Below are 25,190 nucleotides of genomic sequence, written 5' to 3' on the forward strand. Positions count from 1 at the left end.
ATCTTAAGATCAAAGTTCTAGGACACAAGGTACGACATACGTTCATTGTAATGGATTTCTCTAAACACCTTATGTCATATGAGATGATTTTAGGACGACCATTCATGAGGGAAGCACAAATGGTTCATGATTGGTCTAAAAATCATGTCTATTTGCAATTCCAAGACTCTGTCCTTAGAGTGGATTTGGTGACTGGTTAGGGAGTAAAACCATTATTGATCATCGCTCTGACACCACAGTTCACTCGGCCCCACTACAATATTGTTACACTTGTAAGAAGGATACAGACATTGGCCAAGATTCTCCTTATATGGATATCCTACCTGGGATGACTGAGTCGGACAATGTGGATTGGGTCCACCTAGCATCAACCATAGACACTTGGGGAAATAGGGGGACGACCTGGGTAACACCTGAGGGGGATGAAATGCATGTACCCTTAAATATGCTACAAGCAATGCATATCGCTTCCGACAAGACTCATCCTAATGTAACGAAGAAAACATACAAGTGGGTCCCTAAATCTTCCTTAGTGACCATAGCTAGTGCAAAAAAATAGAAGCCTTGTAAGAAACGTACCACTCACTCCAAGAAAAGTAAGAAAATGTTGCGATGGATCCCTAAACAACTATTGGAAGCCCAAGGCTACTATCAAGGAAATGATCAAATCTGGGTGCCAAAACGTAGATTGTGCTCTTACCTATCACCTGACCCAAGTGAGCCCAATCCCGTATCTCCAAAACGAATCAATGATCGTGGAAAGAAAAAAAATCACAGAATGCTATACACCCGCTCCCGAGCTAGTTTGGGTACCAAAGAAAGAACGATTTGTTCCACCTAGCTCAGGAAGGGGGGAGTCCCATGAAGCTTCTAGCTCCTCATGTAATACATCCATAGAGGTAAAAGCTTCTACACAGCCTCCATCTATAGTAGTGGACCTCCATGAAGCTACAAAAGAATCCACACCTCCCAGTGTTTAAGAATCACCTGATGAACCACTTCAAGTTTGATCCTGGGAGAGTACCTTACCACCCTTGCAGCTTAACGAGGCACCTAGGGTAATAGAAAACTACTGGCAAAAATCCTCACCTATTACCAACTGGAACAATTGGTTTCAAAGGGTGACAAGCTCATTTCAAACGGTATGATCTACCCAAGGAAGGGGGGAGTGTTTGTGGACATCCATCATTCACTTGCTTCCCTCTCAACCTTTTTCCCTGACCTCTTAATCTCCGATCTTAGGGAATGTACATATAAAGCTTTATACTCACAAAAAAATAAAAATAAAGAGCAAGAGCAATTAGCAAACGAGTATGCACATTAAAAGTCAAAACATTGACTCAGACCTACACATTTACATCCGGTACACTGAAACAGAAACCTATGTCATGACTGTTTTAAAATTGAGGGATTAGCGAAGTTCTCTTTTCCCACTAATGTGCCTCCTGGAGGTATTCCTTTTGTTTCCTAGTGTGTATAGGAGCGTGTTGCTATTGATAGGATTTGGACCTTCATGGAACCTTTCTCTCGTTCACACTTCAAATCAAGCGCGACCATCGACACAAACAGGTGTTTTATGTCCATTAGCATTGCCCTTTATCTTTTTGCATCCATGTTTGTCTGCTTTGATTGTGATTGGTAGAATAATATTCAGCGCATTGGCTTAGTATCAAACATTTAATTCAATGTAATGTTTTGTCATAATCACTTGTCTAGGTTTAAAAATCAAGCAGTCCGACTAAGCTAGTTTGACCAAGCTACGTATTAGAAATCTTCTCTTAATACCATGGGGAATGCCTTCCTAATAAACAATGGTTACTTAGGTTCTTAATCCGATTTAGGCAGCATTGTATGAAATGTACTAGGGCTTTCTAGTGGGCTTAACCCTAGTGACCTTTAGCTTAAGTATTATAAAGGGAGTTTACTAATGTGATGAGCCTGGGGAGGGTAACAGTGTTATATGACCCCCCAAAGTTACAAAATTAAAATGCTGAAAATGAACAAACAAAAAATCAAAGTGCCACAATGTAAAATCTTAAGCTGGAAGAGAAATCTCAGCTTGATTTGGTACTTCACTCACATGTATAGCCTATGGTACTAGAGCCCTAGAGGTTCCCAGTGTGGGCGCTTTTCCTTGAAAAGAAAAAAACCCAATGTATACAAAATAAGCACACACATCATAATTGAATCAATGTGAAAAAACTTTGGGGGGTCAAAGAAAAAGTAATCAGTCAGGCGATGATTTCATGAGAAATTCCTTTTATGGTAGCTTAACTACAAGGTTTTCTAGATATAGCCTCTAGTCAGCCCTCGAACATGAATACTTGGCTCTCGCGATTAAACAACTTAATTGACCACAGAAAATTAAGAAGCTTATCCATGGTATTAATATTCGATCTCTAGTGCCTTTCGACCATCAAATTAGCGACCCCGGACTTGTTTAATTTTCTACCTGTACATTTGTTTATGCATTTGATTACATTGCAATTTAATGTTCATTGCTACCAAATTGTTTGAAATTCTTTTACCAATCAATTTGTCTACCTAAAACTGTATATGCTTTTTAAGAGAATGCAATTACTGTGCCAATGTTGTTTGATTTTGCAGTGACTGAAGAAGGCTAAGGACATTCATCTCAAATGCTCTTCCACCTCGACGAACCAGCTTCAACTCAATAGCTTCCGAGGACGGAATCTACATCAGGAAGGGGGGCATGTTAACCCTCACGACACACGGACACCCTATAATCTATAAACGTTGTATTATTTAGAGTCAGGTACCGGGCTTGTTGGACCAATAGGAAAAGGGTAAGAGTGATCGCCGATGAGAGGCGCACTCTAGCTGGGACATTCAAGGGATTAGTTGGCTAAGCATGGGCACCCAAGTGTGAATGGGGTGAGCTCCTATAAAAGCCAACTAAACCTAATTTTTACTCATTCTCTCATTTGTGCAATAGAAGAGTGCTCTTGCTCCATCTCCATCTTCTTCTTCTTCACCTCCTTGTGTGTGTGTGTGTGTGTGTGAGAGAGAGAGAGAGGGAGAGTGTGTGTGCGATCGAGCATTAGGAAGGCACGACGGCGGCGAAGCGGTTGAGCGCGGCATGACTGCAGCTTCTTCTTCATCGCGGCGAGGAATCCACCACGAAGGCGAGCGTAGAGCGGTGAGTGACACACCCTTTGCTCTCTTGAGCTTGCTAGTTTAGGCTTGTTGTGTGCTTGGAGCCGTTTGTGGCTCGCACACGGTGTATTGGCAAGTCCCTTGCTTCGACAGTGCGGCAAGGAGCGCACAGGCGATGAGTGATAATTCCTGCTAAACTAGCCCAGGTGGAGTTTTCTACTTGCATGGTGTAGTCAAACTCTTGTAATCTAATTAACCACTTAGATATCCTAGATGAAACATCCATGTGTCGCATTACATTTGGAAAAACCTCTTCCATTGTCAGGATTACAAAGGGTCTAGGCAAGAGATATGAGCGTAGGGGAAGGACCACTTGAGATAGCAAGCAAATGAACCTACTTAAGTATCTTACCTTCTGAAGGAAAGAAACCAGCTGCTTAGCGGTGGTGGGTGACGACAAAGATACCAGGGCTTGAATCTTGCTAGAGTCATCCTCAATCCCTTTTGCTAAAATTACATGGCCAAGGAGAGTGACTTTGCTTTCACAAATGTGACACTTATCCACGTTGAGCTGGCCACCCAAGGTTTGCAGCCTGGTTACGCCATCATAGACTTTGCTTAAATGAAGGGCTCGTTAACTGTAGATGCAAAAATCATCTATGAAAACCCGTAGTGATGTTCCAAAGTAGGGTTGAAAAACAATGGTCACATAGCACTGAAATGTGGCCGGGACGTTAGTGAGGCCAAACGGCATCACCTTGTAAGCAAAGCATCCCCAAGGTGTGATGAAGGTTGTCTTCTTCTGATCTTCTTCTGCAATGCTAATCTGGAAGTATCCTGAGTAGACGTCGCACATTGTGTATCGTTTGTGACCTGCCACTTCATTGAGTATTTCATCCTGGAATGGGAGGGGAAAGTGATCCCTCTTTGTGGCTGCATTGAGAGGTTTATAGTCCACACAGACTCTCCACTTAACATTTTTTTTTTGGTGTGACTACTACTAGGGAGACCCATTCTGAGTCTTCAACAGGGTAGATGAAACCTTCTTGTAGCAAACTTCTCACTTCTTTAAGTAGTGCCTCTTGTTGGATTACTCGAAGTCTTGTGATTTTCTGCACTACGGGTTTACTGCCTTTCTTGAGTTTTATGTGGTGTTGCACCACTGTAATTCCTGTGATCTTATTATAGCAACCATCACTGAACAAAGTAGTGAAGTTACCTAGCATGGAAACATATTCCTTCCTTCTTCATCAGTTAACTCATTTGAGAGCATTTTTTGCAACTTACCTGCATCCTCCAAGGACTGCATACCTGATGATTCCTCTTGGTTTGTCAGGGGTGTTTCAGATTGTTCAATATTTTTGGGTCTTTAAGAATGATCCCCATCACTTCGATGCTATTGTCACTTCCGTCGGTGGTGGTTGTCTCTTCTCCTGAGGTAGACGAATAGTCGCTGGTGGACTCATCTTCGGAAGCCTCCAAGATCATGTTTCGTTGCTTCCGAGTCCTCATGTCGTAGAATATGGACTTCCCTTTAGCATCTTTCATATGAATCATTCCGGTGCTCCAATCTTGTTTAGCCTCCATGGCCATAATCCAAGGCCTCCCAAGAATGATGGGGTAGCCCTCCCCTTTGTGTGGCATGACAAAGATGTCTACCTCCACTTTTGTATTGAATGCTTTTACTTTGACCACATTCACAATGCCGACGCATTTTACTCTTACATTGTTTGCCATTTTGGCTCGGCAGGGTGCTGGCCTACTTACCTCTTTTCACTCATGACGCATATTTGGACGCCACCATCTATGTAGACGTTTGAGATTCATTGCCCCTTGATGTGGGCATCCATGGTTGGTAGGATGTCATTGAGATCCCTTCTAGAGATAGCCCTAGCTATCCTGGGTATTGATTTCCTGGTACTCACCATTTTTGTCCATTGCCTCCTCATTCTTAGTGCAAGGTGGAGTAATTGGGGCCAAGTTATCTTCGGGCCCTGCATTAACACATCCTGAACTAAGTCATAGGTTTTTGCATACTCACCTAGTGAGAAGTCCACGATGTCTATTTTTCATAGCGGTTTATCTGCTTGCTTGCTAGACTCGACCTTCCCTTTCATCTTCTCTTCTCTTTGAGAGGCTTCCTTGTGCCTGGCACGCTTCACTCCCATAGCATCCACTTCTTCTACCTTCGCTTTCCCTTTGTGCTTCTCTCGAACTGATTCCTCTACCTTTGCCTTCCCTTTAGCCTCCAAGCTAATAACACTCACCGTTTGGTTCACAACAGGTGGTGGGGGTAGTGGTGGAATGAGAGGTTGGGGTGGTGGTTGCTGTTGTACAGGTGGTCGAAGGATTTGGACCGGTGGGATCGGTCCTGGTTGCCTAGGTGGTTGTGGTCTTTCTCTTGGATTTTGTCTCCCCCCTCTATTAAAATTATGCCTCCTTGGATATGGGCAGTAGTACATTCCATGGCCGTCTTCCCCGCAATTATAACAATGGTACTCTTGGTTCTGCCTTCGTTGTCCTCTTCCTTGTTCTGGATTCCTGAGAGGTGCATGCCCTTGCTGCACCAGATGCACGGATAAACTCTCTAGTTGGGTGGTGATATGACTCAACAGTTCTTGCTGCTCTTCTAATGCCTCTTGCCTGGGCTCTATGACTGGCTGTTGCAGTCACTTGGACTGGTCAGACCGAGCTTGTTTCCTCTGAATCATTTACTCTTGCTTGCATGTGTAGCTTCTTGTCTTTAAGATGGGCTACTTCGACTGCCAACTCATATGTTGCAGGAAACCTTGCCTTCACCTTCTCTCTAAGCGGAGACCATAGACCAGCAATGAAATGGTCCTTCTTTAGGAAATTAGGCGCTCCTTAGCCCTCCTCCAGTGAGGAAACCCATCTCTCCCATAATTCCACAAATTTGGACTCGTAGGTGGCATACTCTAGTAGACCTCCCAGCTTCAATTCCGTCAGTAGCTGCCATAGCTTCACCGAGGTTGTGCCTCCACCAAACCTCTTTACAAAAGCAGCCCTTAACACATCCCATGCATTCTTGGTAGCTTGGGGCAATGCATTATACCAAGACTTGGCCTCTACTTTCATCAATAGAGGAAAAATTCTAAGTCGTGAAGCATCGTCATCTTTGTTGGAAACAACACAAGTAATGTCGAAATCATCCAAAAAGTCGGTGGTGAGATCTTCTCCCTTCTTTCCACTGAACGTGGGGAAATAAACACTTGCCATGGTAGCGACTCAAGAAGTTACAACTCCCTTTTATATATATATATATATATATATATATATATATATATATATATATATATATATATATATATATATATATATATATATATATATATATATATATTAACGACAGTAGCGGCTCATAGCGGCTTTCTATAGGATTGGGTGGATAGGTTAAAACAGGATAAAGATAGAAACATTAAAGGAATTATGGTAATCCAATATGGGAAGAATGATAGGGTTTGAGGAATTAAGGATTTCTCCTAATACCGCCGCACCGAATAGGTACACGATCTTCTGTTGGTAGAAGATTTTCCTATCTACATAGATATTTACATGCATATGCTGCAGAAATCTGGACGAGAATGCTGTCGGCCCGTTTTTCATCATGCACAGAGGGTGGAGTACTTACTTATACTCTTACCATGCTAGTGTTGATGAGTCAGCACATCCACAGGAGGTCGTTGCCTTTCATGGGATCTACCTTTCCTTCGTCGCTCAGCACGTACGGGGTGATGGCGACGCGTCTGACCACTCCCAGCCTCTTGTCTAGTAGCAATTGCAGATAATTTCCATAGTCGGCGTGTTAAAAAAATTCTACTCCATTCAGCTGCAACTCGTCTCCAGCCCATTGGGTTTTACCCATGGTAGAGAGCTTCTTCAGAATAAGTTGTACAGGGAGAGGAGTAAGATCCTGTACCCGTCTTCCAAAACAGTGAGAGCAGTAGCCAAACCACTCCTCCCTAGGACATGGGAATCTTCTTACTACTTCTTCTTCAGGATTGTTGAAGTGGATTCGTAGCACTCGCATGCATCGTGCAAATCGGTAGGCGACCTTCCGCCGCTTCTCTTCGGATGACTTCCTCTTTGACAAGCTGGGTACAACCTGGCTTTCTGAGCTTGAAGCACTTGCTTGGCCAAATGCTTCTCCCTTTGGGGTCATGTGTTTTCAGATTGGCTTATCTTTTTCTTACCTCTGGCTCGAGCAGCCCCCTTAGGCCATTTTGGAGTAAAGGTTATAACTTTTACTACAGTTTCTTTAGGGAAGAGAGACCTCACCGTTTTCTTTCCTTCTTTGATGTGAATGACTTCCTCGCGATGAATGTCAATGTAGACAAATTCAGCCCCTTCGCTGCCTTCGTTGCTGGCACTCATTGACAGTGTGTTTTGGTTGACAACAGTGATGGCACCTCACAGACCTCCCACCTGATGCTCTCAATTTTTGGTTAGAGCGAGCAACACGAGATGGAGATTTTACCTCTTGAATACTCACGACACTACAGCCTGGTAGTAGTACTTCAATGAAGGCGGCTAGTGCCTCCTTAGTCTCCTCTTCTTCCATCCTTCAGTTAGAAAATTCCTTTAGCCATTCGTCCATGATTGATGGCGTGCGTCACTTTCAGCATTGTAAACTGAAGGGTTTTAGAAGCCCTCCTCAGTGGGGGCGCCAAATGACGGGAGCAAAGTGAACCACGAACTCCGACGGCCTCTAAAATGCCAGAGCCGAATGGCGTACCTCGAGCCTGTCACGATAAAGCGAGCAGGGGGCACCACCTAGCTTTGAGCGGCTAGGATGCAGACCACGATGATGTGAACATCGCAAACTTACACACATACACACACACACACACACACACACACACACACACACAGATTGACAAATAAATGAAAAAACCCTCGGGGGTGTGAGGGAGAATTATTTTGCAGGATTTACAATGACCTTCCTTCCACCGAGGCGGCACACCGTGGTGATAGAGAGGTAGGGAGAAAGAATGGTGAAAACTACTTGGTGCGTTCTCTAAGACGACTCAATGATTGTGAAGCTTGCTACCAAGAGCGTGTATACGTATGTGCATCGACCATTGGAGTCGAGAGGTGGACGTGGCTCCCTTCGCATGGTGCAATTCCCAAGGCAAACCATCACACAAGCCCCCCTCCCCGTGATGCCAATAGTGTCAACTCTTCCCACTACACTCTACCAAGTGCTGACCTCTCATGCACTGTCCTTGCCCCCCTCTCAGTGACCTCTCAGTGCCAATTTATAGGTGTTGGCTGCTTGGATTATGGTAATCCCGGTGTGATTAGGGTAAGCTAATCGGGTAGACAAAGCAAGTGGTGGGCCCGGTGTGGTTGACCCTTGCTTTGTTTTGGGAGGTTATCTAAAAAATGGGAATCTTTGTGACAATCACTTAGAGAGAGGGAATTTACAAATTGAGAATTTACAAGGCTTGGGTGAAAACTGAAGAAATGATGAACATAACCTACAAATTACTGAAAATGGCATCGTGGTTGCGTGATGCCGGCGAATGGTGTGTTGTCGGTGCGTCGGTGTAGCGTGTACTTCTTTTTGGGGGCGGCCAGGGCATGCCTTCCATGCATTTCCTCTTTTTGTTGTTGGCGGCGCGTGCTTTGGGTGTTCTCCTTCTCTTTTGTCGATGTCGATGACGTAGGATCCTCCTTTTTTGTATTTTTTTAAAAGTGTGTGCGTATACACATGTTGTGTGTATATATGGGTACGTGAGGGTATTTGTATATGTGTGTGCGAGCGTGGGTGTGTGTATATATGTAAGTGAATGTGTGTGCACGAGCGTGCGTGGGAATGGGCGTTGTGTATGTAATGTATATATATATATTCTAATTTTTTTAGTTTTTCGGCAGTGCAGACGACGTAGAGACAGGGGCGGTGAGGATGGTGAATGGGGGGGGGGGGGGGGGGGGGGGGGGTGCTCGTTTGCAGCGTGTGTGTGCGTGTGTGTGGTGTGTGTTTGTGTGTGGCGGAGCCTGCGTGGGCTGTGTACAGAGCGCGCATGCGGCAGGCGTGGAGCTGGGCAGCCTGCGGGCGAGACAGAGCGCGAGAGAGAGTGAGAGTGGGGGGGGGAGAGGGTGAGGGAGGGCAGAGGGGATAGGGGTTGGGGGTGTGGATGGCAGTAGGCGCGTGTGCGGGTTGGATGAGCACGAGGCCCGGGGGGGGGGGGGGTAGCGACAGCAGGCGCGACAAGGAAGGGGGGGGGGGTGAGGGTGCTTAGTCAACGAGAGTGGCAGAGCGATTATTTAGCCAAGGGGTGGTTCCCACCAAGGGAAGAGAGGGAGAGAGGGGGGAGATAGGGTTTGTGAGGGGGGGGGGAATATGAGAGAGGATATGGTGGGGGGGGTTAGAGGATAGAGGAAGAGAGGGTGTGAGAGACAGAGGGAGGGAGAGGTGATGCTTGCCCTAAGGCCCGCCGTGGATACTTCCAAGAGAGAGAGAAAGCTAAGGCTAGGTGTAGATGGGGGGGGGGGGGGGGGGTGCTTAGGCCAGTGGTCCACCAGGGTGGGGGAGGAAAGAAAGAAAACAAGGGGGGAGGGGTGCTTAAGGCTGAAGGGAGTGTGGACGAGAGGAGGTGGGGGTACGGCCGGCCGGGGCTGGAGTGTGGACAAGCACAGAGAGAGAGAGAGAGAGAGAGAGAGAGAGAGAGAGAGAGAGAGAGAGAGAGAGAGAGAGAGAGAGAGAGAGAGAGAGAGGATATTTGGAAGAGAGAGAGAGATACTCTCTGTGGTGGCCCACAGTGGCTGGAGTATGAGAGAGATACCAATGGCACCTACCTGGCCGGATGATGCAGCGGCAGAGTAGGAGAGAGAATATTAGCGGAGCCGGGTAGTAAGAGAGAGATTGTCTCTTGATGATAATGGAGCGGTGTGGCCAAACTGGCGGTGCCCTACCGGTGGTTAACCTTGGGGGGGGGTATGATGAATGATAAAGGCCCTTTTTTGTTTTTTTTTCCCTTTTGGTAACAAACCCTCCCTTCCTTAGGGTGTGGTTCTCACGGGCATGGTTTTGAAAACCGGCCATAAGGATTAGTAAGCTTCAATTAGCTTTAGGAAGGATGTGTGTGTTATATATCTTACTCTAATATCCCTAGTGCATTAGTAAGATTCAATTAGGTTTCTAAAGGATGTGTGTATGTTCTCTCGTATTATAATCTCTCTAATGGATTAGTAATATTCAATTAGTTTTAGAAAGGATATGTGTATGTGTGTGTTCTCTCTTACTCTAATCTCTCTAATGGATTAGTAAGATTCAATTAGTTTTAAAAAGGATGTGTGTGTTCTCTCTTACTCTAATCTCTCTAATTATACCTACTCTCTCTCGTTAGTACATCGTAATTTTTAGCTTATGCATAGTTAATTGAAAGCTAATACATAAGAGTACTCATCACACTCTTATTATGCATAATGAAAGTCTCATTTACCAATTTTATTGTCAATTAGATTAATTAGTATTTTCAATAATAGTAAAAATTGATGTAGATGAAGTATAGAAATTGAAGTTAGAATTGGATTATAAATGTCATGCATAAAAGTAATGCATTTTTAAACTTTCAATTTCATAGTTTACACACTTAATTTTTGATTCATTAAGATTAGAACAGATTTTGATATATAGAAATTAGGTGTAGTGCAGTAACACTCTCTTTGGAAAATTTTGGTAAAGTAATATTCAAGAAAAATAACAAGGTTACTTATATGTAAAAACGACCGTAGATTAGAAAACTAATTGGAAAATTTACCAATTTAAAGTTCTAAGTGTACTACAAAAAAAAAGACTCCAAAGCGTGCTCAAACCCAAGGCGCTAATGATTATGAAGCCGGTACAAGTAACGGGGGAACTATTGCGGAACATGCTATGTGTCCACCAATCGGAGCTATGACACATGTTAGTAATGTAATTTCAAGTTATGCATCATTGCATATGCGAAACCCTAGAGATATATCAATCACCTTAGGAAATAAAATCATGAACCAAAACCAAGGGGCTTAACCCCAAGAAACTCGGCATATGCATGAAAAATAGGATAGAATGTTTGGTTAAGCTATTTTCTATATGAAAGAATGTATGTCCAATATTTTCGGTATGGTTTCCCTCAAGACTCTCTACTTATTAGCGCTAACATTATGTGGCAATTGTTGAGGCGTGAGCTGACGTCTAGGGTGGCACATCTGATGCTGCAGTGGGAGTACACCCAAGATGGCCCAGCTAGATACTGCAATTATGCTTTTTCATGGCATGAGGATAATGCCCGGTTTGGCACCATTGTTGTTGTGGCGGGAGTATGCCCCGGTTGGCACAACGAGTACTTGTCGAGCGGTATGGGACGCACAAGATGACAAGGGTTTTTATGAATAATGTATATATTGATTGGACCTAATGGTGCAAGTAGAGATTCTGAAGTGAACCTAATCGATAAGTCCTTGGTTTAAAAATGGACTACTTCTTGCTTGATTATTGTTTCTAATACTGTTTGAACGACTGTTTTAACGAACTACTATCATAAATAAGGTAAAAAAACATGTATGTTTAAACAATGTGGTAGTAATTAGGTAAACAAAGAAGAGTGCGTGCGGTGTGGAAAGTGGGATAATGATACCCTCATGGTATCATTTATGGACGGGTGGACCCAATGAATCGGGTAACTTTCCAACCATAGATGTTTTCTCTTTTTTATAGTCATGACTCTTAAAAGAGACGAATCTTGGCGGCTGTGCTTCTAAAACATAGGAAAAAAAGCACATAGGCTGGTCACTCTAAGATTTATACTCTTAGGTATAATTCATTATAGATAGTATTTAGATAGGGTTATGGTGGTCACGCTTTGCCATACCGAGAAAGGACCAATCTTTGGTTCATACACCCCACTACATAGTAGGTTGTAAGGCAATGTCTGATGGTTTTTATTTCTCATGATTGGTGACCTATCAAAGGTACTCTGCTCCTCTCAAAAGGGAGTAGGGACCTCACACTGGTATCAAAGCTTAGGTTAAGTCTTAGGGAGATTTTTAGATTGATGTTTGGATATTGAAAGATGCGAATGTTTGAAATAATAGAAAAACATATGGTTTTTTTTTTAATGTTTATATGGTAATGAGGATTGAACTTTCTTGGTATAGGAAAATGTTCATTTGGCCTACTAGGAATTCCAGTTGTTCAACATCATGTTGAAAAATGCATGCCAATCACCAAATTATCAGTTTGGAAAGTTGGTGATGAAGATTTTGGATAAGGTGTTTGTACCACCTATCCCAAGGGTGCATAGAGGATGGGCATCAGCTGAAGTCCATCTGGAGGAATATATACCATTGATGCTGACAAGATATGGTGTATAGTTACCAACCTCAAGAAACTTTGATGGGTAGAGGAATTAAAAGTTATCGAAGTTTATCATTTCATTGGTACTAAGAATTTGGATGCTGCCATTACCTTGGGAGGAGAAAAGATATCTCAGACTCAATGGGTGTATAACCAAGTTAGCAAAGTTATCCATGGTGGTAGGATTTGATCCATGTGTGTATCTCCTAGCTTTCAAGTTTCAAAGGATTTTTTTTTTTTGATTGTTTAGCCTATCCTTTTGTAATCACTAAACTCAAAATATACAAATATTTCAAATCCTTGTACTCAAAGATTACCAACCTTGGTAGCAAATAATGTGTATATGAATAAATTTTGGATCAATATTGACTTTTGCCTATACTATTGTTTGATCAAGTCTTACCTTAAAGTAAATTAAAGTTACTGTATCGAATAAAGTTTCACTTAATCTATATTGCACATAGTGTGGTGTACACATCTCTTCAAGAGAAAAAGCTACTTCTCAAGCAAGCTAAACTTCCCTCTTTCAAGGGGGAAGGAACTCTAGTTGAGCGGGAGGGAGAAGTGTGGCTTGAAGAGATGGAGGATTATTTTACTGCTGCTGGTACTACTCCTGATAACGAAGAAATATTGGCTATGTTTTGTCTCACGGGGGATGCCAAGCTTTGGTGGAAAAAACACTGCAAAGATAACCAACTAGCTCAAAACACTCAAACTTGGAAAGACACTAAGTATGTTGTCAAAGGACGTTATCTTCAACCTGCACACAAATCCCTTAGGATGAATGAATTCTTCAACTTACACGAGTTTCATTTTATAGTCAAAGAATACTACTCCAAATTTGTATCTCTTATGCGCTATGCTCCACCAATGACTGTAGATCAACAAGTAGCCCATTTTTCCCAAGGGCTAAATGCTCCTTTAAATACTCGTCTAGAAGCCATGAAGCCTATAAATTTACAAGATGCTCTTTTAAGAGCTAAACCCTGAACTAAAGAGATGTCAAACTATCAAAGGGGACTAAATGGAAATATCAGGAATGTTACAAGGAGAGGACGATCGATGATGTGGAGCCAAAGGCCAGTTCACCTAGTTCACCAAACCATCCAATAGTTCCAGCTTTAGCAACTGGAGCTCAAAATGAAGACCTTAGATGCTTTGAATGCAACGATAGTAGGACATTTCTAGAATGTATGTCCTCGGCAAGTCTCTACAACACATATACCTAATCAAGCCAGAGGGAGATGTCAAATAATAAATCATGGAGGAATAAATGGAGGAGGAGGTCAAGGGCGTGTAATGGCTGCCATAGTCATTGGTATCATAGGAGGACCAACATTGGGAGAAGAACAAGAGGAAAGAGCAACTCTACATGCTGCAATTGATAACCCAGGAGCAAGACAACAATATGTTGTTATTCAAACACATGCACATCACCAAGGTGAAAATTTGAGCTTCTTATTAATTGTGGATTTGTAATCGAATTAGCTTATTAACTTGAGAGTAGCGGAAATTAAAGAGATTACTTTTGTGAAATTACTTTGTGAGCATAGCAGGTGAACATAATTGATGGTATCAACATAAGCATAGCATATAGCTAACTTGGCATGAACAATACTTTTGCAAGAGAGAGAATTAGAGAACATGAAAACAATTGAGGATCAGATTTATGTGGAGTAGGTCCCCCCTCCAATAGGCATTTGTATTATGGTTTCTCCCATCAAGAGAGACTTGTTACAATACAATCTTTGTGTTCCTTGTGACCTAGATGATGCATTGAATATGGAAAGATTCATGCATCTCAAGCATAGCATAAAATTTGTGGAAAGCATTAACTATCCCAAGCCTCAGTCCCAAGACCTAAACTTGTAACACGATTTTCTTGACTTACCTCCTTCACTAGGGTAGCATATTTTGTTTCTTTAACCTCTTGTTCCACTACTTCAGTCCTTTGAACAAACTTCTCGCTTGACCCTTCTTCTGTTATCTTCATCTTGACTTCTTTGCAAGACCAATGAAACTTAGTGTGTGGCAGCCAATTGGTGGTGGGCGTAGGATGAGTGTAAGTGATGATTGTGGTGGTAGTTGTATTGGTGGATGTAGGACTTGAACTAGTGGGATTGGCTATGGTTGCATGACTAGTGGTGGGATTTGAACAGGTGGGATTGGCGACGGTGGTCTCGCCCTCGGTGGAGAAATCTGATTATGCCTTCCTCCCCTATTGAAGTTCTGCCTTTGATGAGGACAATAGTACATGCCATGGCCGTCCTCCCCACAGTTGTAGAGCAGTAGAGTTCCTGGTTTTTCCTTTGTTTTCCTCTCCCTTTCTGTGCATTTCTTACAGGTGCATGCCCTTGCTGCATCAGATACAAATATAAACTTTCAAGATAAGTAATGATGCGACTCAACATGTCTTGCTGCTCTTCTGATTCCTCTTGTGGTTGGGTTCTATGAGCGGCTGTTGCAGTCACTAGGGTTAGTCGGATTGATCTCGATTCCTCTGCCAACTCACACATTGCAGGAAATCTTCCCTTTACCTTCTCTTTAAGCGATGAACACAGAACAACAATGAAATGATCCTTATTCAAGAAATTAGGTGCTCCTTCACCTTCCATCACTCCCACAAATCCACAAACTTGGATTCGTAAGTGGCATACTCTAGCAGACCTCCCTGCTTTAACTCTCTCAGCAGCAGATGCCATAACTTTTCTGAGGTTGTGCCTCCACCAAACCTCTTCACAAAGGTAGCACGTAGTACTTTCCATGCATTCTTGGTAGCTTGGGGCAAAGCATTGTACCAAGACTTGACCTCTACTTTCATCAGTCGCATTGTTAGGCTAACTATCTCTCTATCTCTCTCTATCACCATTATTGCCATCTCGCCAAAGATAAGGTTTTTGTAAATACTATATTGAATCAGTTTTCCCTCACATCTCGAGGGGTTTTCATCACCTACATCTCTCTCTCTCTCTCTCTCTCTCTCTCTCTCTCTCTTTCTCTCTCCAGTGGTCACACCAAGGTAGGTGGAGGGTTTGTGTTGATTACAAGCCCCTTAATGGATACACAAAGAGGGTCCATTTTCCTCTTCCTTTCCAAGATGAAATTCTCAACGAGGTAGCAAGACATTAGTGCTACACGGTATGTGATGTCTACTCGTGCTACTTCCAAATTAGCATCACTAAAGAAGTCAAAATAAGACAACTTTTATCACAACATGGGGATGTTTTGCTTACAAAGTTATGCATTTTGGTCTCACCAATGCTCCAACCACTTTTCAACGCTATGTGACATTTGTTTTTCATCCATTCTTTGGAAAATCCATTCATGGTTTTATTGATGACTTTTGTATCTATAGCTCCCACTCTTCATTTGGAGAAATTTTACGAAGGTCTAGCCAGGCTGTAAGCCTTGGGTGGCCAACTCAACGTGGAGAAATGCCACATTGGTGAAAGCAAGGTTACTCTACTTGGACATGTGATCTCAAATGCACAATAGAACTTGTGTGAATTTGGAAGGAGAGACCTTACAATCTCCCCAACTTAGAATTTGAGATGCCCTCATCTCAAGAACAGTGAAGGGTAATTTTTAAGAAGGGTTGTCTCATCTTTCCAAGTAGCATTATCTACAGGGAAATCCTTCCATAAGATAAGATGTTCTTTGATAAATCTATTCCTAAGCTTTCTTTCTCCAGTTTCTAGGATAGTATCAGGTTGAAGCTGTAGATCATCTTGAGTAGGTAAAATGATTTGCTCATCATCAAGGACAGGGTTATGTACATAAGGTTTCAATAGACTTACATGAAATACATCATTCACTTTGACATGGCAAGAAAGTTTTAGTTTATAAACTTGCTCACTTATAACCTTGATTATTTTGTAAGGTCCACAATATTGGTAGCTAAGCTTCTTATACCTTCTGAGAGACAAATTGCTCTTTTTGGGCTTTACTTGTAAGAAAACTTTGTCACCTTCCTTGAAAATACGGTCATATCTCTTCAAGTATGCGTACTTCTTTTGTTGATCTTGAGCTTCTTGAATATCCCTTTGAATATCTTTGGTTTCAGCTTCCATTTCTTTGAGCATTTTCTTTGAGGCTTCTACCCTTATATTGGAGTCAAAAACGTTAAGTGGTGATAAACATTCTTGACCATAAAGAGCATTAAAAGGTGCCATTCCAATACTTCTATGAGTAGAGGAATTGTATGCATACTCTACTAAGGGTAGGTATTGAATCCACTTGCAAGGTTCTCTATTGTAGTAGGCTCTGAGGATGTCTTCAATTACTTGATTAAGTCTCTCAATTTGGCCATGAGTTTGAGGATGATAAGCCGTACTAAAACATAACTGACTTCCAATATCTTGAAACAAAGATATCCAAAACCTTGAAGTAAACTTGGCATCACGATCACTGGTAAACGATGAATTCTGAAAACCTCCTTCACAAATAGATGAGCAATATATGAAGCGGTAAAGGTTGTCTTGGTTGGGATTAAATGATCCACCTTAGTAAGCAAATCGACTATGACCATGATTGAACCATAGCCAGCTTGAACAGAAGGGAACCTATTGATAAATTCCATGCTAATACATTCCCATTTAATTTGTGGTATATCTAAAGGATGTAATTAAACGGGCATCTTTAGTCTCTTCACCTTAATCCTTTGACAAGACAAACACTACTTGACATAGCAAAAGACATCCCCCTTCATACCTTGCCAATAGTAACTTTTGTGAATTGCATTGAGGGTTTTGGCATAACCTGGATGTCTTGAAGTTGGGCCATCATGTGCTTCATATAGGATAGGGCAAAATCCTTAGGTATGTATAGTGGATTCCTATAGTATATTTTCCATCTTCTAAGGACTAGTGAAGAGGTTTAGGCTGATTTGATGATACCCTCTCTTCACGTAGGATACTAGCAACCATCTGGTAATCTGCATCTCTGAAAACAACATGTCAGACCTTGTCTAAAATAGGGTTGCTAGCCATGGAGATTGCCCCCAGAAAATCTTTACAGCTTAGGGCATCTTCCACAACATTATCCTTACCTGGTCTAAATTTAATATCAAAATCATATTCGTGCATGAGCTGTATCCATGTCCTCTGTCTCATGTTAAGGTTAGGTTGGGTAAAAATCAACTTAAGGCTCTTCGAATTCTTGGGTGAAGGCTGGAAGTTTTAAAAGAGGTTTTGAAGCAAGTTACTCCTTAAGTTGTTTGAAGCAAGCTTCATGTTTCTCTTCCCAAAGTAGCGTAGCTCCTTTCTTTAGCAAGTCGGTTAGTAGTGCAGCTTTCAGAGCATAGTCCTTTACAAAGATCTTGTACCACCTTGTGATACCTAAGAACCCTCTAACTTTGGTTTGTGAGGTGGGTTGAGGCTATTTCACAATATCCTTGACTTTGTCAATGTCAACAGAGACTCCTTCATGTGAAATGATAAACCCTAAATAACATACCTTATGGGTAAAGAAGGTACATTTACTTTTCTTTGCACACAGCTTATTTTGGTGTAAAAGCTCCAACACTTTCCTAGCATGTCCTTCATGATCTTCCTCTGACTTGGAATAAATTAAGATATTCTCAAAGAATACGAGGACAAAATTGTCCAAGAATTCTCTAAATATATCATGCATCAGATGATTGAAAGTTGCAAGAACATTTGTAAGTTTGAAAGCGATCACTGTAAATTCGTAATGACCATAATGAGTGTTGAATGCTGTTTTGGAGATATCAACCTCGTGGATTCAAATTTGATGATCTCCATATTGAAGGTCAATTTTTGTGAAAATTTTGGCTCCATGTAGTCTGTCCAGCATCTCGTCAATACGAGGAATTGGATATTTATTCTTGATAATAACCTGATTTAAACCCCTATAATCTATGGTATGTCGAAAAGATCCATCCTTTTTCTTTTGGAAAAGAATAGGTGAACCCCATGGAGACATACTAGGTCGGATAGACTGTTTCTCAATTAGCTGCTTGAGATACCTTGAGATCTATAGCCTCTGGAAGTGACATCTTGTATGGCGCTCTTGAGACTGGTTCACTACTTGGAAAAATATTGATTTCATGGTCTACCTCCCTAGGTGGTGGTAGTTCCGAAAGTTTTGCAAGGAAAACATCTGAAAATTCTTCTAGCCACATTGATTCAGGGTTGAAAGAAAATTTTTCTAGTTCTTTTAGTTTGACTAAAAAAATTTGTTGTCCCTTGCATGACCCTTTTAAAAGACGATTAGCTTTGACCAAGTAAGCTTTTGGTCGTCAATTCTGGCCTTGAATAGTGACTTCGTGACCTTGGTTTTCCACAAAGATAACACTTCCTTGAGCACAATGGATATTGGCATTATGACTAGTTAACCAATCCATTACAATAATTCCGTCATAGATTCTTATGGGTAAGGTTCAAAAAGTAGCAGAGGTTGAGTATTCAACACCTTCTTACCATTGGCTAATTCAACTCTCATCTCTCTTGCAAGGTGTTGATTAAGTCCTAACCTCCTTAAATATTTAGGTGACAAGAAAGAAAGAGTACCGTGTCATAATATTTAATATCTAAACAACCCAAAAGATTTTCTCATATTAAACTGATCATTTAATGTGGGAGAATAACATGGAACAAGGGTTAGGATATAGACATGTGCTTATAGGTCTACCTCAACACGGGGCCAATAGTAAAGGGGCCCAAATGAGAGATGGTCTATCAAAGAGCAGGGCTAGCCAATGAAGCATAAAGACCTTGGGGTTAGCTTCATTGAAGACGTTCGATAGTTAGTGTTAAAAGTTCTTTGACCTTAGATAAGCTGGGGCTATGCTTGGTGGGAACCTGGCCCCAACTTAAGGTGCTTGACATGCCTGATCACTGAGATGCTTGAGGTGCTTGATGATTGCGATGCTTGAACTGCTTGTCATGCTTAAGATGTTAGGGTTGTACTTGGGGTGAGAACCCAGCCCAATCTTGAGGGGCTTAAGGGCCAAGCTTGTGGTGAGAACTAGGCCCACGGTTGAGGGGCTCGAGGTGGCACAAAATCCAAAGTGAATACCTACAAGGAGGGGGCGAGCCATGCAAGAAGGGGGGGTGGTTGCTTGACCACTTTCTCTCCCAAAGGGCACCCCTTGTCCAAGGGGCAAGTCAAACCCCTAGCTAGGTTACTCTCATGGTGTGCCTAAAGACTATTGGTTGGCAACCAAGAGCCATGCTTCAATGCTTAAGCTTTCCATCTTGTCCATCTTCATTACTATGCTATTATGTATGGTAGCAAGAAGAGTAATGATAAGTGAGAAACTAGTTCTTTCTCCTCTGATATGTTTCTTCTTCATCCTCCCTAGCCTCATTCCCTGCTAGCTCTCTCCACCTTTGAATTGGTGATAGAATCTTGCTGGTTCTTCCACTTGCTTCTGGATAAGATCGGCAGAAGTTGCCATATTAGTCTCCTTGGTGAAAGTGCTTGCTGTCTTCCTGTCTCTGGCCCTCATTGTCATGCCCTATGTTGGCAACTTCATAGCCTCGGCCACAATCTCTTTTGTGATGACTACTTCGACTTTTTGCCCTTGCTGGTCTGTAATCTAGGATGTTCCATCTTCTTTGATTGTGGATAGGAGCTCATAGGATTTCTGAAAATCTACACCACATGGCTCTTGGTCGTAGAATTCTTTAAGTCCAAGCCATCTGTTAGCTTCTTTTGTTTTCGGCTTTGCTGCGACATCATAAACCTCTCTTGGCAAAAGTTGTAGTTCTACCTGATGTCCTTCTTCACTTTTGAATCTACCTGTGAATATCATGTTGTTGTTCTCCTCTAGCTATTCTTTCAACAGATAGGTTGCTTTGGCTATCTACTGAACTAGGGTCCAGTTGGTATGGTGGAAGCTCCTACAACTTTTCCTTTTGAGTGACCCTCCTCTTGGCCTTCTCCGCAGCTTGCATGGCTCCTATTAAATGCATAGGGAACCCAAGTTAGAAAATTTTACAGATTCCTCTTTGAAATGTCCTTCAGTCTGAATTGCTGACAAATTGAGTCCAATTTGCTTCAAATCAATTTTCGAGGGCTTGGCTTGATTGATTTAATGCAACCAACCATATACGTTGTATATATACCTCATATATAAGCTGTCTGTGGAGTCAAAATCCAATTCTGGCATCGGCCAAAAACCTAGCTTTTCCACATGAGAGCCCTCTCGACCCCTGTCGAATGGTCAATTGGTGATATAGAAGTGTTATATTATGCTAGGGCATGCTACAGTTCAAGTCTGTCCGATTTCATTGAGTTGACAGGCCGCTATAGTCAGTTTTCGGTCGTAGGTCTTTGTGCACTGCTTGGATTCTAGGGTTTTTTCCAGGGGTTTAGACTAGCTGGCCGTAAAAAATGGATCATTGATAAGTATAGAACTTACCCCTCATGTCTTGTGTGAGACAGCGTTGTAAATAGGCAACTAAGGACTCCAAAAAATACGCGCGAAGAAGGTCGAAAAGCTCTCTCTCCAAAGGCAACAAGTGGAAATGAGGTGGTTTTAGCCTACCGTGGGTATCTATACTCGGACTTCCCGAACCATTGTTTCCCAAATTCCCCTGTTAGTCCTACTAGGCCGTGGAATCTATGTTAGAGTCAAAAATTTCTTCAATCGTATTCTTGTAGCTCATTCTGCAAGAATTTTGCAAAATTAGGTATGGCAGCCTAATTTAGGCTTCTGTCTGCCGATTTCATTGAAATTTTTTCTGTCTGTCCGCCTTGTTCTTTTGATCATCAGCGTGTCTTGAATTTTTCCATCTGAGCTCAGTTGTTATTTATTATTAATTTTTGACGTGTTTATTAAAGAAATAAGGAAAATAACAAAATGCGCTAAAAAACTAAAGTGAAAATCCAATAATTAAAAAAATCCATTGAAAACTACAGCTTTATTGTTTTTTGTTGGATTTCTCCAATTTTTAAGTCTCATTATCAAGAAAAATGATGAAAAATAAAAAAAAGGACTATTTTTTGATTATTTTCTGATAGTATATACACTATTTACACTCATCGAGAAGACATTATCAGTTAAATTTCCCTTGTTGATGATTTATAAGGGCATTATTAGGTAATTTTGCAAAAAATCACACGTGAACATCAAACTTTTTCCTCTCTCTTCAAACATTGCCCATAATTACTAGTTCCCTTCCACCCCTCCTAGATGGCGTACTCTGGGACGATTGTGTGCATGGGTTAGCTTTGGTTGGCTCTACCATGCTTTGAAGATCAATGCAATTAAAACCATTATGATGTGCAAAAGTTGGGTCTTGAGTGTGTGAAGCTTGCTACCAAGAGCGTGTATACGTGTTTGCATCAACCATTGGAGTCGAGAGGTGGACGTGGCTCCCTTCGCATGGTGCAATTCCGAAGGAAAACCATCACACAAGCCCCCCTCCCCGTGATGCCAATAGTGTCAACTCTTCCCACTACACTCTACCAAGTGCTGACCTCTCATGAAATGCCCCCCCCCCGCCCCGATAGTGACCTCTCAGTGCCAATTTATAGGTGTTGGCTGCTTGGATTATGGTAATCCCGGTGTGATTAGGGTAAGCTAGTCGGTGAGACAAAGCAAGTGGTGGGCCCGTTGTGGTTGACCCTTGCTTTTTTTTGGGAGGTTATTAAAAAAATGGGAATCTCTAGGTGGGCCTTTGTGACCATCACCTAGAGAGAGGTACTTTCAAATTGGGAATTTACAAGGCTTGGGTGAAAACTGAAGAAATGATGAACATAACCTACAAATTACTGAAAATGGCATCGTGGTTGCGTGATGCCGGCGAATGGTGTGTTGTCGGTGCGTCGGTGTAGCGCGTACGTCTTTTCGGGGTCGGCCGGGGCATGCCTTCGATGCATTTCTTCTTTTTGTTGTTGGCGGCGCGTGCTTTGGGTGTTCTCCTTATTTTTTAACAATGTCGATGACGAAGGATCCTCCTTTTTTTGTATTTTTTTTAAAGTGTGTGCATATACACATGTCGTGTGTATATATGGGTGCGTGAGGGTATTTGTATATGTGTGTGCGAGCGTGGGTGTGTGTGTATATGCAAGTGAATGTGTGTGTACGAGCGTGCGTGGGAACAGGCGTTGTGTATGTAATGTGTATATATATATATATATATATATATATATATATATATATATATATATATATATATATAATTTTTTCTAGTTTTTCCAGATTGTTTCGGCAGTGCAGACGACGCAGAGACGGGGGGGTGAGGATGGTGAATGGGGGGGGGGGGGGGGGGGGGGGTGCTCGTTTCCAGCGTGTGTGTGTGGTGTGTGTTTCTGTATAGTGTGTGTGTGTGTGTGTGTGTCTGGCGGCGCCTGCGTAGGTTGTGTACAGAGCGCGCATGCCGTGGACGTGGAGTCGGGCAGCCTACGGGCGAGACAAAGCGCGAGAGAGAGTGAGAGTGTGGGGGGGAGATGGCGAGGGAGGGGAGAGGGGATAGGGGTTGGGCGTGTGGATGGTAGTAGGCGCGTGTGCGGGCTGGATGAGCGCGAGGCCCAGGGGGGGGGGGTAGCGACAGCGGGCGCGACAAGGAAGGGGGGGGGGTGAGGGTGCTTAGTCAATGAGAGAGGGAGATCGATTATTTGGCCAAGGGGTGGTTCCCACCAAGGGAAGAGAGGGAGAGAGGGGAGATATAGGGTTTGTGAGGGGGGGGGGGGGGGGGGGGGGAATATGAGAGAGGATATGGTGGGGGGGGTTAGAGGATAGAGGAAGAGAGGGTGTGAGATACAGAGGGAGGGAGAGGTGATGCTTGCCCTAAGGCCCACCGTGGATACTTCGAAGAGAGAGAGAAAGCTAAGGCTAGGTGTAGATAGGGGGGGGTGTGCTTAGGACAGTGGTCCACCAGGGTGGGGGAGGAAAGAAAGAAAACAAGGGGGGGGGGGGGGGGAGGGGGGGGTGCTTAAGGCCGAAAGGAGTGTGGACGAGAGGAGGTGGGGGTACGGCCCGCCGGGGCTGGAGTGTGGACAAGCAGAGAGAGAGAGAGAGAGAGAGAGAGAGAGAGAGAGAGAGAGAGAGAGAGAGAGAGAGAGAGAGAGAGAGAGAGAGAGAGAGAGAGAGAGAGAGAGAGAGAGAGAGAATATTTGGAAGAGAGAGAGGGATACTATTTGTGGCGGCCCACAGTGGCTGGAGTATGACAGAGATACCAATAGCACCTACCTGACCGGATGATGCAGCGGCAGACTAGGAGAGAGAATATTTACGGAGCCGGGTAGTAAGAGAGATATCGTCTCTTGATGATAATGGAGGTGTGTGGCCAAACTGGCAGTGCCCTACCGGTGGTTAACCTTGGGGGGGGGGGGTATGGTGAATGGTAAATGCCCTTTTTTGTTTTTTTTTCCCTTTTGGTAACAAACCCTCCCTTCCTTAGGGTGTGGTTCTCACGGGCATGGCTTTGAAAACTGGCCATAAGGATTAGTAAGCTTCAATTAGCTTTAGGAAGTATGTGTGTGTTATATCTCTTACTCTAATATCCCTAGTGCATTAGTAAGATTCAATTAGCTTTAGAAAGGATGTGTGTATGTTCTTTAGTATTATAATCTCTCTAATGGATTAGTAATATTCAATTAGTTTTAGAAAGGATGTAAGTGTGTGTGTTCTCTCTTACTCTAATCTCTGTAATGGATTGGTAAGATTCAATTAGTTTTAAAAAGGATGTGTGTGTTCTCTCTTAATCTAATCTCTCTAATTATACCTACTCTCTCTAGTTAGTACATCATAATTATTAGCTTATGCATAGTTGATTGGAAGCTAATACATAAGAGTACTCATCACACTCTTATTATGCATAATGAAAGTCTCATTTACCAATTTTATTGTCAATTATATTAATTATTATTTTCAATAATAGTAAAAATTGATGTAGATGAAGTATAGAAACTGAAGTTAGAATTGGATTATAAATGTCATGCATAAAAGTAATGCATTTTTAAACTTTCAATTTCATAGTTTACACACTTAACTTTTGATTAGTTAAGATTAGAACATATTTTGATATATAGAAATTAGGTGTAGTGCAGTAACACTCTCTTTAAAAAAATTTGGTAAAGTAATATTCAAGAAAAATAACAAGGTTACTTATATGTAAAAACGACCGTAGATTAGAAAACTAATTGGAAAATTGACCAATTTAAAGTTCTAAGTGTACTACAAAAAAAATGACCCCAAGCATACTCAAACCCAAAGCGCTAATGATTATGAAGCCGGTACAAGTAACGGGGGAACTATTGCGGAACATGCTATGTGTTCACCAATCGGACTAATCGGAGCTATGACACATGTTAGTAATGTAATTTCAAGTTATGCATCATTGCATATGCGAAACCCTAGAGATATAAAAATCACCTTAGGAAATAAAAACATAAACCAGAACAAACGGGCTTAACCCCAAGAAACTTGGCATATGTATGAAAAATAGAAAAGAATGTTTGGTTAAGCTATTTTCTATATGAAAGAATGTTTGTCCAATACTTTCGGTATGGTTTCCCTCAAGACTCTCTACTTATTAGCACTAGCATTATGTGGCAGTTGTTGAGGCGTGAGATGACGTCTAGGGTGGCACATCTGATGCTTCAGTGGGAGTACACCCAAGATGGCCCAGCTAGATACTGCAATTATGTTTTTTCATGGCGTGAGGATAATGCCCGGTTTGGCACCATTGTTGCTATGGCGGGAGTATGCCCAGGTTGGCACAACGAGTACTTGTCGAGC

This window comes from Adiantum capillus-veneris, chromosome 19 (assembly GCF_014529385.1).
Source record: "Adiantum capillus-veneris isolate H3 chromosome 19, ASM1452938v2, whole genome shotgun sequence".
NCBI classification, from domain to species: Eukaryota; Viridiplantae; Streptophyta; class Polypodiopsida; order Polypodiales; family Pteridaceae; genus Adiantum; species Adiantum capillus-veneris.